The following is an 18,523-nucleotide window of genomic DNA, read 5'->3' as shown; positions in this document are numbered from 1 at the left end:
TCATTATTTCCCTTGATATTCTGCACCTTTTATTAACAAGTCCAGATGAATCTTATTATTTTTCCTAGCCATATAAAATAATTTTTTGGTAGTTTGATTGGATGGCACTAAATAAGTAAATTAGTTTAGGTAGAATCGTCATTTTTATTATATTTGCTCAGCCTACACATAAGCAACTGAAATTTTTCCAGTTATTTAGATCTGACTTTATTTGTGTGGAAAGTGTTTTGTAATTGTGTTCCTATAGTTCCTGGGTTTGTTTCCACAGGTAGAATCCTAAATGTTTTATAATGTCTACAGTAACTTTAAATGGAATTTCTCTTTCTATCTCTCACTGTTGGGCTTTGTTGGTAATATATAGAAATGACAATGATTTATGTGATATAAATTTATAGGATTTACCCTTTTCCCCATGCCTTTTTTAAAAATTAAATTTGTTCTTAAATTTTACATGGTAAAAATATATTACATTTATGGTGTGACATTTTTGTCTGATCTTAAATGTGAAAAAATTGCAACGTAAATTAGATGTATATATTGAAAATAATATGCACTAAATTGTCAACTTATTGGAAAAAATGTGCCCTCTAGATAATAAATAAATAATGTGCACTATTTTGTAGATCAATGTCAGTTTAGCTGGAAGATACAGATTATTTAGGAGGATTTACTTCTATATTTAAAAAAACTAGTATAAATAAATAGCTAATTAATAATCCTCAGTTGTAGTGTAATAAAAACTATATATAATTTACAAATTGAAAGCACCTGAAATTTCCCTGTTTTTAAATTAGCTCATTTGTTTTATCATCTTTATTTGTTAGAAATGTGAAAACTCTAAAACTTTAAAAGTGTTAAAAGCTCACTCTGAAGTTTAAAACAAATTTAGTAATATCATGCTTTCCTACTTAAGCTTCCATTATTTATTAACTACTTCATTAATCCATTCTTCAGTAAGCAAGAGTGAATTTTTCCACTCATAAGTATTAAAGCAACCAATACTAAAATTACAATGTTTTTGATTGCTATAAACAACTAAGAACAAATAGAATCTTCCTGGAAATCAAGTAATGATATAATGAAAAACCGATAAAGATGAATCAAAACATCTTATGCAGCTGTGAGATAGGAACACCTAGAGAAAAGTTAAATATATTGAGGTGGGAGGTGTTTGTTTTTGTTCAGTTTGAAAGAGAAGTGGGCAATGGTGGTAACCAACTAGAATTAGAAGTCACTGCATCTGTAGTCTCAAAAATAACACCATTAGAGTGTATTGATTTTCAGAGATATTGAAATTCACATATATCATACATAACTCAAAAAATAGTTAAAGAATTATACTTGAATAATTGAAAGTAACATCTTTCCATCCTGCTGACAACCTTGTTATAATCCAGCTGTGTTTAATAAGGTAACACAAAGGCACTTGTCTCATAAGAGAAAAGTTGACTGAGATACATTGTATTAGCATCATAATTAAATACAGTAACTTAAATTTAAAAATTCACAATTCTTCTAAAATTAGTCTGTAACTAGAATTCATTAAACAATGTGTCTCATTTTCTAAAGACTGATGTCATTGTGTTCTTTTTTGATTCATTTTAATTATTACCACAACAAACAGGGAGAGATAAGCCTTCAAAGAACAAAAGTACAATTTTCTTGATAAACTATTAAAAATTACCTGTAGTGAATACTACTACTAATAATAATATTTAAAGAGAAGGGTCTTTTACAGTCCTCAGAAAGAAAAGCCCGTATGTATCCTTCTCTTTTCTCAACTTGTTGTCAGCTGCAAAGATCATGGCCTTTTTGAGGGTATTTAAGTGGTAGCTACATTAGTCTATCATCCTTCTTAAAAGAAACCTATTGTAATAATGTCTTTCTTTCAAAACAATGAAGGAGATGGTCTGAACATGTCCTAAATAAGTTTCCATTTAATTCATTAAGACATGAATAAAGATTTGCAGGTAAATGATCTTTTTTCTTAATTGCTTTGAAAAATCTTGAAACATATTTCATGAGAGTAAAGATCATCATTATCCTCAGAATATTTTGTTAAAAACCCATGTGAACCTTCGTATATGACAAAAATTAAGCCATTAGAAAAATTAATTCAATAAATGACCTGAAAATTACAGGTAACACCATTAAGAAAATTGAGAACTAGATTAGGTACACTTTATATCTATCTATCTATCTATCTATCTATCTATCTATCTATCTATCTATCTATCTAGATCTAGTTCTATACATACATATATAAATATATATCTATATATACATATATCTATGTATACATATATACATATACATATTGAAGATTTTTATACAATCAATCAAGGTAATCACAAGGATTTAAATAAATAATTTCAATTACATAAAATTGAAACTCCTTTAAACTGGCAGGATCAAAGCAAGTAGGATAATAAGGAAAGAGATAACTTGGGGATAAGTCTTTGCATCAAATATCTCTTTCAAAGGTCTAGAATCCAAAGTATATAGGGAACTAATAAAAATATACAAGACATTCCTCAATGGATAAGTGATCAAAATATGACCAAATGATTCTTAAAATTACAACTGCAAATTAAGAATCTTATAAAGGATTGATCCAAATTACTAATAAGAAAATACAAATCAAAATAATTCTGAAATTGTCATGCATGTGACAGAACTTCTCACAGCATTTGCCACATAGTAGGAACTTAATAAATGCTTGTTGATTTGACACATGGCAAACTAGAAAGGATACCAAAAGATGAGAATAATCCATAAAATAGGGTCTGGGAAAGACAGGCATACTAATGCATTGTTGAAACATCTATAACTTGGTCCAAGCATTCTGGAAAGCAATTATAAGTCATGTTAAGAAAGTGACTAGTAATTCCATGCTCTTTAACTGAGAGATTTATTCTGCTACCAGGCATATACTTTAATGAAGTAAAAGATAGGAAGAAAGATCCAAAATATACCAAAATGTTCATAGCAGCATTTTTTTTTGTTGTGACAAGAATTGGAAGCAAATTAGATGCCCACTGGAAAGGTTAAACAAGTTGTGTTACTTGAATGTGTTGTAATATTACTATGCCTTAAGAAACTATGTACATGAAAGATACAGGTAAATATGAGAAGATTTTTATGAAAAGGAAAACAGAAAAAGGAAAAACAATTCTGCATAATTACAATAATTAGGCTTTATCCTAAACAAAAGGTATGAAAATTCACCTTCCTTCTTTTTTTGCAAAGGTGAGGAACAATGGATATTGAACAATGTATATAAAACAGACTTGGTTGTTTAGATTCTGGAATTTTTTTTTCTTTACTTTTAAAAAAATTTGTTAAAAGGATTAGCTATGCAAGTAGAAAATAGAGAGGAGTTCATATTTTGAAATGAAGGTCATGTAAAAACAAAGGTTTCAATTAAATATAATTATTAAAATAATTCTAAAATATTAGCATGTATGGAAATGTGAAGATTTTATTCTGAATTGAATTATATTGAACTGCATATGTATGGTAAAGGATGAACCACTGAAATAATGTGACAGCAAACAAAGGGCACATAAGGACCATGAAAATGTGCTGACCAACACTACTTAATCAAAATAATATAATTAGAGCTTAGATCAAATCAATAAAGAAGAACAATTTCCTAAGTAGAATAGGGTTTTCATATATGCAACTTCCACTTAAATGTGAATCAGAGTTAGATCATCTCAACCAGGAGTGTGGTGTAGCCAGCTCTAACTGACTCTTGCCAGAGCTGAATGTTAAATATTCAGTATGAGCATTTATACCTTGGACATCAACAAACACTAAATATCAGGGCTTTATAGTTTTTTTGATTTCCTAAACTTAAAAAAAAGGATAAAAGAAATATTAATAATGCAGATTAAACTTAAAAGCATATCATACATACTCCTTTCCCCAGGTAGTCAATTTACCAACACAAGCTTGAGTAAAGGTAGTGGGAAGAATAAATGAGTGTCCAAACAGCAATGAAATACCTTCCTCATGAAAAATAGGACTGTCAGAGGTAGAATATTAAAACTACTTTTCTTGACTCTAAGTACGCAAAAGAGAGATAGGTAGGACTTCTGATGCCAAGATGGCAGAGTGAGGAAGGAACCTCTCAAACCTTCTCAAATTCCCCTCCAAACAACTACAAAACCACCTCAGAATTGATCTAGGAGCAGGGAAGCAGCTTATGAGCAGGGCAGGACAAATCTGTCTCACTGAGGTGGGAGGGGAGCAAGGTCTAAGACCACCAGAAGTAACAGCAGCAGCAGCAGCAGCAGCCAGTCTTTAAGCAGAGGGCCTTCAGTGAGGCTCCAAGCCTGGGGCAATCCACCAGCAAGGTACTACCCTACTGAAAATTAGCAGCTTCCTAGGCAAGTGAGCAGTGTGAGAAACACAGTGAGGTCCCACCCCAGTGACCCCAACCCAGTACAAGCCACCAGCAGGGCCTTGCCCCCATTGCTGACCACCAGGGCTGGCCAACAGGGAGACTCCACTCATGGGGCCTTCCAGCAGAGAGAAACAAAGTATCCATAGCAATCCAGCAGCAGGAACCCACATGTGAGGCAGACCAGCAACAACATCCCTCCTATTGGGCCAGCCACCAGAAAGACTTCTATAATAGCAACTGAATGGAAATGCCACACCCCTGAGGCAGGCCAGCAGCTAAATTCCACAACCAGGGGAGGCCAACAGGGAGCCTCCAACCCACAGTGCAAGCTAGAAAGGTAACCTACCTTCCAGTGAAAGCAAGCAGCTAAGCCTTGAAGCCCAGTGAAAACTAGCAGTAAGCTCCCGAGCCATAGTGCAGGACCAGAGACCAACTCTCAGATAAAACATCAAGTCACAAAAAGGCGGAAAAAATTAGCAAAAAACAACAAGAAGAAACTGACTACAGAAAGTTACTATGGTAACAGGGAAGATCAAGCTGTAATCTACATGTGAAAAGGCTACATGTGAAACCTCAAAGATAAATATAATCTGGCCTCAGGCACCAAAAGAATTCTTGGAAGTGATTAAGAAGGATTTTAAAAAGCAAATTAGAGAAGTAGAAGAAAAATGGGAAAAGAAATGAGAGGAATACAAGAGAATCATGAAAAAAGAGTCAATAGCGTGCATGGGAAAATGTATACAAAAATTACTAAGGAAAATAACTCCCCAAAAATAGAATTGACAAAATGGAAAAGGAATACAAAAGCTTACTGAAGAAAATAATTCCTTAAAAGTTAGAATTGAGTAAGTTGAAGCTAATGAATCTATGAAACATCAAGATACTATAAAACAAAATCAAAAATTAAAAAAAAAAGAAAATGTCAAATTTCTTATTGAAAAAAAAAACTGATTTGGAAAATAGATCCAGGAGAAATAATATAAGAATTATTGAATTACCTGAAAGCCCTACACACACACAAAAAAAAAAAGCCTGAAAAAAATTTTTCAATGAATTATCAAAGAAAACTGCCCTGATATGTTAGAATCAGAGGACAAAATTGAAATTGGAAGACTCCACTGATCACTGCCTGAAAGAGATACCAAAATGAAAACTGCCAGGAACATCATAGTCAAATTCCAGAGCTCATAGATCAAGTATAAAATACTTCAAGAAGCCAAAAAAAAAAACCCACAAAAAAAAAAAAAACAATTCAAGTACCATGTAACTACAGTCAGGATTACAAAGGATTTGGCAGCTTCCACATTAAAAATTGGAGACCTTGGAACATGTTATAGGAGTAGGCCAAGAAGTTAGGATTAAAACCTAGAATCATGTAGCCAGCAAAATTGAATATAATCTTTCAGGGGAAACAAATGGATGTTTAATGAAACAGAGGACTTTCAAGCATTCCTAGTTAAAATACCAGAGCTGAATAAGAAATTTGACCTCCAAATATAAAACTAAAATGCAACATAAAAAGGTAAAAAAGAAACAAGAAAGAGGAAATATAACTAATTTGATATGGTTAAGCTGTTTATATTTCAATATGGCCACAAAATATCTATAACTCTTAAGAACTTTATTACTATAAGAACAATTAGAAAGAGTACATATAGACAGAGGGTATGGATCTAAGGTGACTTTGATGGGATGATACCCCCCACCCTTCCAAAAAAAATAGAATGGGAAAGAAATTTGCACTAGAAGAACAAAGAGGGGGAACATTGGGATAAACTATCCCACATAAAAGAGGCATGAAAGAGCAATTATAAGGGAGGGGAAGATTGGGGAAGAGGGGGAGGTGACAGATATAACTTAAAGCTTTCATCAAAATTGACACAGAGAAGGAATAACATACCCACACATTTGGATACAGAAGTCTATCTTACCCTATAAGGAAGTAAAAAGGGATGGAGATATTAGAAGCGGAAGGACTAATAAAAGGGAAGATATATTGGCAAAGGTGGTGATCAGAAGTAAAACATTTGTCAGAGGGAAAAGGGTGGGTGGGAAAGAGAGAAGGGTATACATAAGTGGAAAATAACATGGAGAGAAATATACAGTTAGTTATAACTATAAATGTGAATGGGATGTACTCACCCATAAAATGGAACCAGATAGCAGATATAAAATAAACAATTGATTAATTTTATTTTTAAAAAAAAGAAAAAAGAAAACCAAATTACTAGTAACCAAAATGAAGAGGATATTAAGACAATTGTTAGAAGTTATTCTGAGCCAATTACATGCCAATAAAGTTGATAATCTAAATGAAATGGATGAATATCAACAAAAATATAAATTAACCAGCTTAATGCATGAAGAAATAAAATACTTAACCCCAAATTAGAAAAAGACATTGAACAAACCATCAATGAACTTCCTAAGAAAAAAATCCCCAAGACCTGATGGATTAGCAAACAAATTCTACCAATCATTTAAAGAATAATTAATTCCAATATTATATAAATAATTTGGAAGAAAAGGTGGAGTCCTACCAAATTCATTTATGACACAAATATGATGCTGGTGCCTAAACCAGGAAGAGGCAAAGCATAGAAAGAAAATAATAGACTAATTTCCCTAATGAATATTAATGCAGTTATTTTAAATAAAATACTAGCAAAGAGATTAGAGCAATATATCAGAAGGATCATGCACTATGACCAGGTGGGATTTATACCAGGAATGCAAGGCTAATTCAGTATTAGGAAAACAGTCAGCATAATTGATCACATCAATAACAAAATCAACAGAAATTGTATGATTATCTCAATAGATGTAGAAAAAGATTTTGTCAAAATACAGCACCTATTCCTAATAAAAACACTAGAGAGCATAGGAATAAATGGTAAGTGATATTTTTCTAAAACCATCAGCAAGCATTATCTGTAATGGAGATAAACTAGAAGCCTTCCCAATAAGATCAAGAGTGAAACAAAGATGTCCATTATCACCTCTATTATTTAATATTGTACTAGAAATGTTAGCTTCAGCAATAAGAGAAGAAAAAGATATTGAAGGAATTAGAATAGGCAGTGAGGAAATAAAACTATCACCCTTTACAGATGATATGATGCTGTGCTGAAAGAACCCTAGAGAATCAAATAAAAGACTACATGAAATAATTAACAACTTTAGCAAAGTTGTAGGCTATAAAATAAATCCACATATTTAGACAAACAAAGTCTAGAAGCAGGAGATAGAAAGAAAAATGCCATATAAAGTAACTGTAGACAATCCAAAATACTTGGGACGTCTACTTGGATAAATACAAGAACTATATGAACACAACTATAAAACATTTTCGCACAAATAAAGTCAGAGCTAAACTACTGGAAAAAAATATCAATTGTTCATGGGTACCCTGGCCCAGTATAATAAAAATGAGAAGTCTGCCTAAATTAATGTATTTATTTAGTGCCATCCCACTCAAACCATCAAAAACATGTTGTAGAGCTAGAAAAATTAGTAACAAAATTCATTTGGAAGAACAAAAGCTCAAGGACATCAAGAGAATCAATGAAAAAAAATGCAAAAGAAGTTAGTCTAGCTGTACCAGATCTCAAACTCTATCATAAAGTGGTAATTATCAAAACAATATGGTACTGGCTAAGAAATAGAGTAGTGGATCAGTGGAATAGATTAGGTACAAATTATATTACAGTAAATGACACAGCACTCTAGCATATGATAAACACAAAGATCCAAGTTTTTTAATAAAAGCTCATTGTTTGAGAATAACTGCTGAGAAAACTGGAAAACATTATGGCAGAAACTAGGGATATACCAACATCTCACACCATATCCCAAGATAAAGTCAAAATGGGCACATGATTTACACATAAAGGGTGATACCATAAGCAAATTAAGTATAGAATAGTTTATCTGTCAGATTTATGGATAAGGGAAGTTTTTAAGACCAAAGAAGATACAGAGATCACTGCAAAATGTAAAATAAATAATTTTATTATATTAAATTAAAAAGATTTTATACAAAGAGACCTATAATTATAAAGAAAGCAGAAAACTGGGAAAAACATTTTGCAATAAGTATAACTGATAAAGAACTTATTTCTCAAATATAGAGAAAACTGAGTCAAATTTATAAAAATACAAGGCATTCTCCAATTAATATAAAGTGAAAGTATATGAGGAGGCAGTTTTCAGACAAAGAAATCAAAACTATCTATAGTTATATAAAAATGTTCTAAATCACCCTAGATTAGAGAAATGCAGAATAAAACAACTCTGAAGTGCCATCACATAGCTATCAGATTAGCTAATATGATAAAAATGGAAAATTTTGGATGTTACAGGGGATGTGGGAAAACTGAGACATTAATGCACTGGTGGTGGACTTGTGAGATGATCCAACCCTTCTAGAGAGCAATTTGGAACTATGCCCAAGGACTATAAAACTATGCATACCCTTTGTTCCATCAATACCACTGTTAGGTCTATATCCCAAAAACATCAAAAAAAAAAAAAGGAAACGCACCTATTTGTACATTAATATTTATAACAGCTTTTTTTGTGGTGGCTAAGAATTGGAAATTGAAGGGATGCCATCAAATCGAGGAATGGCTAAACTATCTGTGGTATATGATTGTAATGGAATATTACTGTGTTATAAGAAATGACAAGCAGAATGATTTAAGAAAATCTGGAAAGACTTACATGAACTGAAGCATGGTGAAGTGAACAGAGCCATGAGAAGGCTGTACACAGCAATAACAATACTGTTTGATGAAGAATTGTGAATGAAAGAATTGTGAATTAGCTATTCTCAGCAATACAATGATCCAGGACAATCCCAAAGAACCAATGATGAACCATACTGTCTGCCTCCAGAACTTTTGTTTGAATAGAGACTGAAGCATGATATTTTTCACTTTCTTTCTTTTCTTTTATTCAAGTTTTTCTGTACAAAATGACTAATATGTAAATATTTTACATAATTGTACATAAATAACCTGTATCTAATTGTTTACTATATCAAGAAGTTGACAGGGGAGGAAGAGGAGTAATAGAATTTGGAACTCAAAACTTTAAATAGAAATGCCAAAGAAAAAAAAAGACAGCCATACTAGACGTAGATCTGACTCTAATACTTTTATCAATATCATTCTCTATCTCTCAATATCTATGTCTATCAATGTACATAGAGCTACATAAAAATGTGGACATATTTATGTGTATGCATGTTTATATGTATGTATATGGTTATATGTAAACATACTATTTGTATAGTTTAAACTATTATTTACATAACAGTGTACATTTATTTCACCTTCTAAGAAAGCATGATCACATCTAATTGGCAGTCTTTGCTCACTGAAATACTTAAAATCAGAATAACACAGGTGAGGCAAGTTAAGATACATTGGGAAAGGAGTATAAGAATTCTCATGTTTTCTCTGACTTCTTAATCTCCAACTAGTTTGAAGTTTCCAAAGCATCTAAGTTTTTGAAAAGGGTTGGGGGGGAGGGGGGAGTCTTATTGTATAAGAGTTTGTTATGTTATCCTTATCCCTAAATGCCTTTCTAGAACAAATTACATAATAAGAAAAATCTACCTTTATACAAAGTGGCAAAAACATACTGTATATTCTGTTTTCCTTTTTAGCAAAGTCACCTCCCTTCTATTTACATTTACAGGACAAGGGGCATAGTTGTGTTTTCTGTCTTAACAAAGGGGTAAAAAAAATATGTACCTTCTCAGTTGATGACATTTGTGGATTTGGGTGTTGTATTCTTTCATGGCAGATTTCCTGTATTCATCTTGCTGCTTTCTTTAGTCATTAAATGAAGATGCTATGTACACAAGAATGAGTTAAAATTCCCAGTGTTCAACAAGGTAAATGTGGTAAAAATGTGATTATGTATGTTTTGTAAAATTGTCTTGATACTGTGTGTATAAAAATTATAATGTGATTATTTCATATGGTATGTTGAGTTAAACTCATGAATTGCAATATAAATATGCACACATGCACACACATACATGTCCATTTGCTTATACATATGTATATGCATTATATGTGTGTTGTGGATAGGTACATATATGTATGCATATGTGTATTTATGCATGTGTGTGCATATGTACATGCTTATATGTAGTTATGTATATTGTGTATATGTAATCTCACCTGCTATGTACCAGGCATGGAGCTAGATGGTTAGGTGCTAGAGGATATCATTATATACCATAGTAGATAACATCCAATTCTTTCTTCTGACATTTGAGATCACCTTACATATCTGAGCTACTGGTAGTATTTTAAAACTCTAAATTATACATAGTTTGCAATCTATATACATAAAATGAAGTTTCCAAAGCAATATAATAATAGGATATTGACATATCTCTGTCCGTATAAGGTACATTTTTCATTCTTTAATATTATTTTGCTTATGCTAGCAAAAAAGCTTGCCTTTCCTAAGCACATACCAAGTCATTATCATGTATGGGCATGGGGAGGTGGAATAATAATGATTCTGGTAATAACCATGATTGTGTATGTGTTTCCTTCATAAAAGCAGAGGTAGAGGTATCCTGAGATGGAAAGCTTTGTCAAGTAAACCTCCAAGGGGATATAACATGACCTGGCCAATGACATCCCATCCTTGGTGCATACAGTGCACCAAGACTGAGTGAGCTTGGTTCTGAAAGTGACTAATGACACAAAATAGAGGGGCATAGTTATTCTACAACTATTTCCATTCTTTTAACCATGTGGTATAACAGCAATCTGAGCCTGAACTGAGTGTGCATTCAAAAGGCAATAGCCATTCAATTCTCTCTTTTCTTTCTTGCCTGGCCATATTTGAGTTAAGAGGCAAGAATTTCTGTAACCTTCTAGGTGGAGAGAAAGCTAAAGCCAATAGTCTATTTTCTCCACCCAGTATCACATAATGTCATGACCAAATGCCCTTATTGTTGTTTTTGTTCACATTGTCTTTAATGGAGGAATATTAGAGATAGAACAGATTAGGCTGCATTCTTGTGAGCTTAAAAAGATTAGAAGGGTGAGCCACCATAGGTCAAAATAAAGGTGTTCATGTCAAAGCTTGCAGTGAGCCAAACCCAGTAAGTAATGAAGTCTTTAGTAATTTCCTTAACTAAGAAAGCAAAGGATCAAAGCAGCCAAAGGGAGTAACTAATCCATTGGCACTAGGAACTTTGAACAATTTACTACAATTGTTTTAACTTTGAGCTTTCTCTTCTAAAGGACTTAGGTGGTATAGAGGAAAGTATATCTCCAGGTCTGGAGAGGGGGTTGAGATGGAGGAAAAAATGGCATGTGTTTGTGCTTCTATTATTTCTATATATTTTTGGTAAATATACCTTTTATACAAGTTAATTTATTTTAAATGGTTAAATGATATTGGGTATCTTTTGAGAAGAAACTATAACAAATGATTGATATTGGAGAGAACAATGGAATGGAGGCCAATGGCATTAAATATGCTATTAAAATAGCATTAAAATTAACCCTAAACCTTTAAATGTACCCATAGAACACTGAGAAGGAGATGTAATCTTAATTTGGTACCCTAATTTTCCAATGCAGATCTTATTAACACTACATGGGTAACTAAAATTCATTTTAATTCTACTTGAATCATCAAATGGCACACTAATCTTTCCATTCATTACTAACATTTTCCTCTTTGTTCAATTTTGCATTATGAAACTAGATTTCCTAACTCTAAAATTATTATTACCTTTCACTTTTCAAAATACTTAAGTATTTTTAGTTTTATGACTCATGTAATTTCCATACACATTTTTCAGGATCTTTTTAAAAAAGTCTTCATTATCAATAAAACATTATTAGAATTAGAATTGAGAAAAAAATAACATAACAATATTTTATAAATTAAAGAACATTTATAGTCATCTAAAACAGTGACAATATATTTTCTTTTACTGATATAATTGAAATGCATTTCAATCTGCCATTTTGGCTTATTGTAGAGGTCAGCACAGGTGTTTTGAAGACATCATATATTTTGTGAGAAGTCTAGACAGAGTGGAAAGTGCTATCATTTGGTATTTTTTGCAGTAGTAATGTTACTTATATTATATACATAAAAAAGTATAATAAAATCATGATTTGGTTCTTAGAATGTTTTAGATTGTCTTTCACTAAACAATTTTAAGGTTTTAAAGTGGACTGGTATCTGGAATCTAGCTATCTAGAATCATAATTATGGGAAAAAAATTGAAGGACTGTATCAGTTCTACTGATGAATCTTTCTCCCTAAGAAAGGTTTCTTCGTGATGTGAAATTAGAGAATTATATTGAATAAATGATTAGGGAAGCTTTTATGTCTAGTAAATTACTACAACATGTGTTAAGATAATACTTTTTAGGGATGTAGATATAAGTTTACTGTATTGAGAAATTAAGCAGAGGAAGGAAATGCTATAGCTAGAGGTAGACTCAGATGACCTGGAAATGCTGAATGAAGACTTTAAAACTGATAAAAAAGAAAAAGAAGTTATGGAAAGCAGCAGAAGCTTTTAAAAATAGAATTATGTGGTTATAACTCCTTTCAAGATGGATAATTTAAGGCTAACAAACAGAAAATCTCAAACATAGGGAGAATAGTGAGGGAAAAAGTTATTGTAGTCTAGGGTTGAGATGACAATCAATCAATAAACATTTATCAAGTGTCTACTAGGTGCCAAGCAATGTGCTAAGCACTGGGGATACAAAAAAGGCAAAATATAGTCCCTCCCCTCAAGAACATTAAAAAGCTAATGAGGAAGACAACATGCAAACATACACACACACATACATATGTGTATATATATATGTATACATATACACACATACATATGTGTATATATATGTATGTACACATATACATGCATACACATAAATATATGTGTGTGTGTATATGTACATATATATATATATATATATATATATATATATAAACAAGCTATATACAGGATAAATGGGAGATAACTAACAAAGGGAATGCATTAGATTTAAGAGGGTCTGGGAAAAGTTTCCTACAGATGGTGATTTGAGGGAAAGCAAGGAACTTAACAGATAGATCAAAGTAAGAAAATTGATTCAGTCATAGGGGAAAAACAAGAAAAAGTGCCCAAAGCCAAGAAATGAAGTGTCTTGTTCCTGGAAAAGCCAGGAGGCCTATTTCACCAGGGTGAAGAATACATGGTGGGGAATAAGGTGTAAGTAGACTGAAAAGATTTGAGGGGCCTAGTTTATGAAGAACTTTGAAGGCCAGAGCACTTTTTATTTGATACTGGAGGCTATGATCAGACCCATGCTTTAGGAAAATCACTTTATTGGATGGGTAGAGAATGGATTGGTGTAGGGAGAGACTTTAGAGAAGCAGAGCCACCAGGCAGAGCCTTTTGCAATAGGCCAGGCATGAGGTGATGAGTGCCTAATAACGGTGCAGTGTCACAGAAGAGAAAGGGGAATATAAATAGATGTTGCAAATGTAAAATTATTAGGCCTTAGAAACTAATTAGATTCAGACGTTGAGTTAGTAAGGAATCTAAGATGACTCTTTTAAGTTATGAGTCTGAAGGACAGGGAGAATGGTGTTGCCTTCTACACCAAAAAAAGAAGGGAGGAGAGGGGAAGGTCTAGGGCAGGGGTGGGGAACCTGTAGCCTTGAGGCCCCATGTGGCCTTCTAGATCTTAAGTGCAACCTTCTGACTAAAACCAAACTTCACAAAACAAATCACCTAAATGAAAGGACTTGTTCCGTAAAATCTGGATTCAGTCAAAAGGCCACACCCAAAAACCTAGAAAGCCACATGTGGCCTCAAGGCTACAGGTTACCCACCCCAGGTCTAAGATGAAAGATGATGAATTCCATCTTAAACATAATTGAGTTTGAGATGTCTACTGAACATCAAATTCAAGATGTCTAAAAGGCAGTTGGAGATGAGAGATTGAAAGTCAGTAGAAAGTTTGAAGCAGGATAGGTAGATGTAAGAATCATGAGCACAGAGATTATAGTTAAATGCATGGGAGCAAATGAGATTATGTAGTGAAGTAGTATAGAAGAAGAAGAATAAAAGAGGGCCAGGACAGAACCCTAAGGGAACCTGTAGTGAAAGTACACGATCTGGAAGAAAATCTGACAAAGGAAACAAAGAAGGAGCAGTTAGAGAGATAGAAAGATAACCATGAGACAACTGTGTCCCAAAAATCTAGAGAGAAGAGAGTATCAAGGAGGAGAGAGGTATCTACTCAATCAAAGGCTGAAGAGAGATCAGAAAGAATGAGGAGTAAGAAAACCTAATTAAATTTGGCAACTAAGTGACCATTAGTACCACTACAAAGGTTTATATGGACTATTGTGCCCAACCTCTTGTAGAGTCTTCAGAACTAATAATGGTCTGATCAGTCATAGTTAGCATACTGTACTTTGATCCCAACATAATGATGTCTTTTTGATCCTCTTTGAGAATGAAGGACAGCAACTAACCTTTGGAGATAGTAGTTTTGGTGGAATGATACATTTAGAAGTCATATTGAAAGGCATTAAGAAGGGAGTGAGAAGACAAAGTAATATAAAGCCTTCCATGATCTTCAGAACTATAAATGATCTATCCTTCTTCCAACCTCAGATAAAATTCTGGCTGACCCTTCCTCCACCATTATTGTATCATAACAGCTAATATGGTTATTTGCATATTTATCTTATCTCCCTTCTAGTCTGTATTCCCTTGAAGACATGACTTTGTCTTATTTCATATTTGTTCCCTCAGAACATTAGAGGCATTTACTAAATGCTTGCTGATTGGAATAGCATAAGTAGGATAGCTAGGAAGTAATTTAGTTCTTGGATCTTGCTGTTATTTTTAATTCTACAAGAGGTATTACTCTTGCCATTCAATTATAATACAAAGATAATCATTTGTTAGTTCAGAGTAATTTTGTTTCAATTTCCTAACATTATTATAGATTTTTATAATGTATAGCACAAATATTTTCTTGATATATGCAAAGGTAGATGATACAAAATGCTGTTCTATATTCCCTGTAATAGATAAGACATATATGCATATATTTGCCTATACACAAACACACTTGCTTTACTTATAGCTTTAAAAAAGAAAGAGATCAGTGTAAATTGATGTCATAAATTTCTCCCAGTTTATGTAATTCTTTATTATGTCCAGAAATTTTCCAGCAATCTTAAATGAAATAGCCTAGCTCTGTGGTGCTATTAAGGTAAGAATAACTTATAGAGTAAGTTTTCTAGGACACATGTAAAATCAATCATTTTTACTATTATGACGGAGAAAAAATTCCCATTAGAAAGTATGGCTTGCTTACAAGCATCTCCTTGAAAACTTTATACACTTGGTATTCTCTAAGACATGCAGTATCTTAAATTGCTCACATAAAACTAATAGATTTAAAACATGATTATTTGTATAATTATCCACGTGTACTTTTCATCTGTTACTCAGTATCTGAATATATTAATTACAGATATTGTTTGTTGCACAAATACTCATGTATGCAATTGTTCCTATTTTTATTAAGAACATTTGGAGAATCTGTGATTACTTAGAAACAAGATTGTAGAAGCTGGGAATATATGACACTAGTGTTCAAATAGAAATGAAGCAAGTAGGCATTGCAATGTAAGAAATTAATAGGCCACATATAAATCCTAAATATAATAATAATAAAAATAACAGCCACTTGAATTTATATAGTTGCTAACAGGTTACAAAGTATTTTTACTTACATTAGTATGAACTAGGATATATTTCATCTTCACCATGATGTAAAAGGTCCAAAGAGTCCTAAACTCATTTTATAAATTAGGAAATTAAGATTTAGAGAAGTGACTTTCCTATAGAGCAAGTAAGTGGCCAAGCCAGTACTTGAATTCAGATCTCAGTTAAGCCAAAGTCTAGTATTCTTTCTCTATGCTTGGCTTAAAAATAATGCTTAGTTGGTTAATAAATAAAGCTTACATAAAATGTTTATTTTGAACCTTTAATTAATTACAAATAGATGTACTAGGTCCAAGCCTCCACCACAACACATGCTGATTCTTTCCTTCCTATTAATTGTCATGTCACTTTCTAGCACTTTTCCTTTCTGTAAATGTATTTATTTATGGATGTAACATAATTTTCTCCTCCAAAATTATGCAAAGTAAATTTTATTCCTATTCCCCTCTCAATCCAACAATTAGCACACAATAGACACATAATAAATGTTTGTTGAATTGAATTGGCATCATTAATTCTCAGAACATCCTTTTAAGAAAAGTAGTCTGGAGCCTAATAGATAACCTATTGATAAAACAATTATCCAGCAATGGATTTAGAGTGTGATACCTGGGGAAATCATTTAAGTTGTATCTTAGTTATTTTTTCTTTCGAATGAGTGTATAATATTTGTTTTACATGGAATATTATAAAACAAAATGAGGTAATAAATAGAAAGCCGTTTGGAAATAAAAAAAACTGCAAACATGTGATCAGGTTTTCTCTTAAAAGTCAAATTAGTATACATGTACCTCATCTATCTGAGGGAGCTATGTCCCTGTATATTAGATTGAACCTCCTGAGTCAAGATTTGTGTGGAGATGTTAGATTCATGCAGATAAGGTATATTAAGATGAGCATGTTGTTCAAAATAAGCGAAGCAATTGTCTAGTCATATTTTGCCCTGGTCAGATCACTTTTGAAGTACTCTGTTCATTGCTAGGTGTTGTATACACAATGGACACTGACAAAGTTCAGAGGATGATAAATGAGATGTCAAGGAGATCATAAACCATGCCATATGATGTTCAGTTGAAGGAACTGGTGAGATTTAGCCTGGAAAAGAAAAGATTTGGAGGGAATGTGAAAGCTTGCATCTTATGGAAGAATAATGAGACTTAGTCTTCCTATTTGATTCCAGATGGAAAAACTAGGACCAAAAGGTAGATGTAATAGAGAGACATATTTTGGCTCAATATAAGGAAAATTTTTCTAATAATGGGAACAATCCAAAAGTGAATTGTGAATTAGTATTTGCCTTCACTGGAAGTCTTTCAAACAATGGCTTGGATGACCACTTTTCAGGAATGTAGTAGGAAAGACTTTTTTTCATGTGTAGGCTCAACTAGATAGTTTTTGAGCTCATCTTCAGCATTGAAAGTATATATTGCTGTGATTTCAGAAATGAATGATGGATACACAACAGGTAGGTGGTACAGTGAATAGAGGACCAAACCTAGTCTGAAACACCTGAATTCAAATCCAGCCTCACTTATTAGCTGTGAGATCCTAGGCAACTCACATAATTTAATTTGCTTGCAGCTAGATAGCTCACTGGATAAAGCACTAGGTCTTGAGTCAGGAAGATTTGAATTTCAATCTGGCCTCAGACACTCATTAGTTGTTTGACCTTGGGCAAATTACTTTACCTCTCTTTGCCTAATCCACTGGAGAAGGAAATGACAAACCCCTCCAGGACCTTTGACAAGAAAACTCTATATGGGGTCATAAAGGGTTGGACATGACTGAACAACTTCAACTATAAAATGAAGATAATAATGTCTCCTTCCCAGAGCTTTTGTGAGTATTAAATGAAATAGTATTTATAAAGTACAGTGTTCAGTATGTAGTAGGTTCTATTTAAATACTTATTGCTTTCCTTTCCATACATAAACTTAGAACATTTTTTTCACTATATCTTTGTTTAAGAGATACTTTTGGTGGAAGTCTGTGTTATTATTTAAAGATATTCACTGGAGGCAGAGCCAAGATGGTGGAGTGAAAGCAGAGACTCATCTGAGCTCTCCTCCAAATCTCTTCAAATATCTTTAAAAAGTGACTGAACAAATTCTAGACTGGCAGAACCCACAAAGAGACAGAGTAAGGCAGATTTTCAGGCCAAGACAATCTGGAAGGTCAATAGGAAAGGTTTGTTGCATCGGCCTGAGAGAGAAGCATCTAGTGTATAGGACACAGTGCAGACTTGGCCTAAGCAAAGCTGGAGCAGGCTTCAGGGAACTGAATCACCAACAGCAGTGGTGTTACAGTCTTCTCAG

At 32.9% G+C, this 18,523-nt stretch overlaps 1 protein-coding gene across 1 annotated transcript in view; it reads right to left on the bottom strand.

Moving 5' to 3' along the window:
• The window catches only part of CCDC102B (coiled-coil domain containing 102B), a 787,870-nt gene that overhangs the window by 338,942 nt on the left and 430,405 nt on the right, over window positions 1-18,523 (bottom strand). The window lies entirely within an intron of this gene.

The sequence above is a fragment of the Vombatus ursinus genome, unplaced genomic scaffold (genome assembly GCF_900497805.2).
Source record: "Vombatus ursinus unplaced genomic scaffold, bare-nosed wombat genome assembly UNPS02009573.1, whole genome shotgun sequence".
Lineage (NCBI taxonomy): Eukaryota > Metazoa > Chordata > Mammalia > Diprotodontia > Vombatidae > Vombatus > Vombatus ursinus.
Note: the sequence above shows the minus strand (reverse complement) of the source record. Positions and strands in the feature narration are given on the sequence as shown.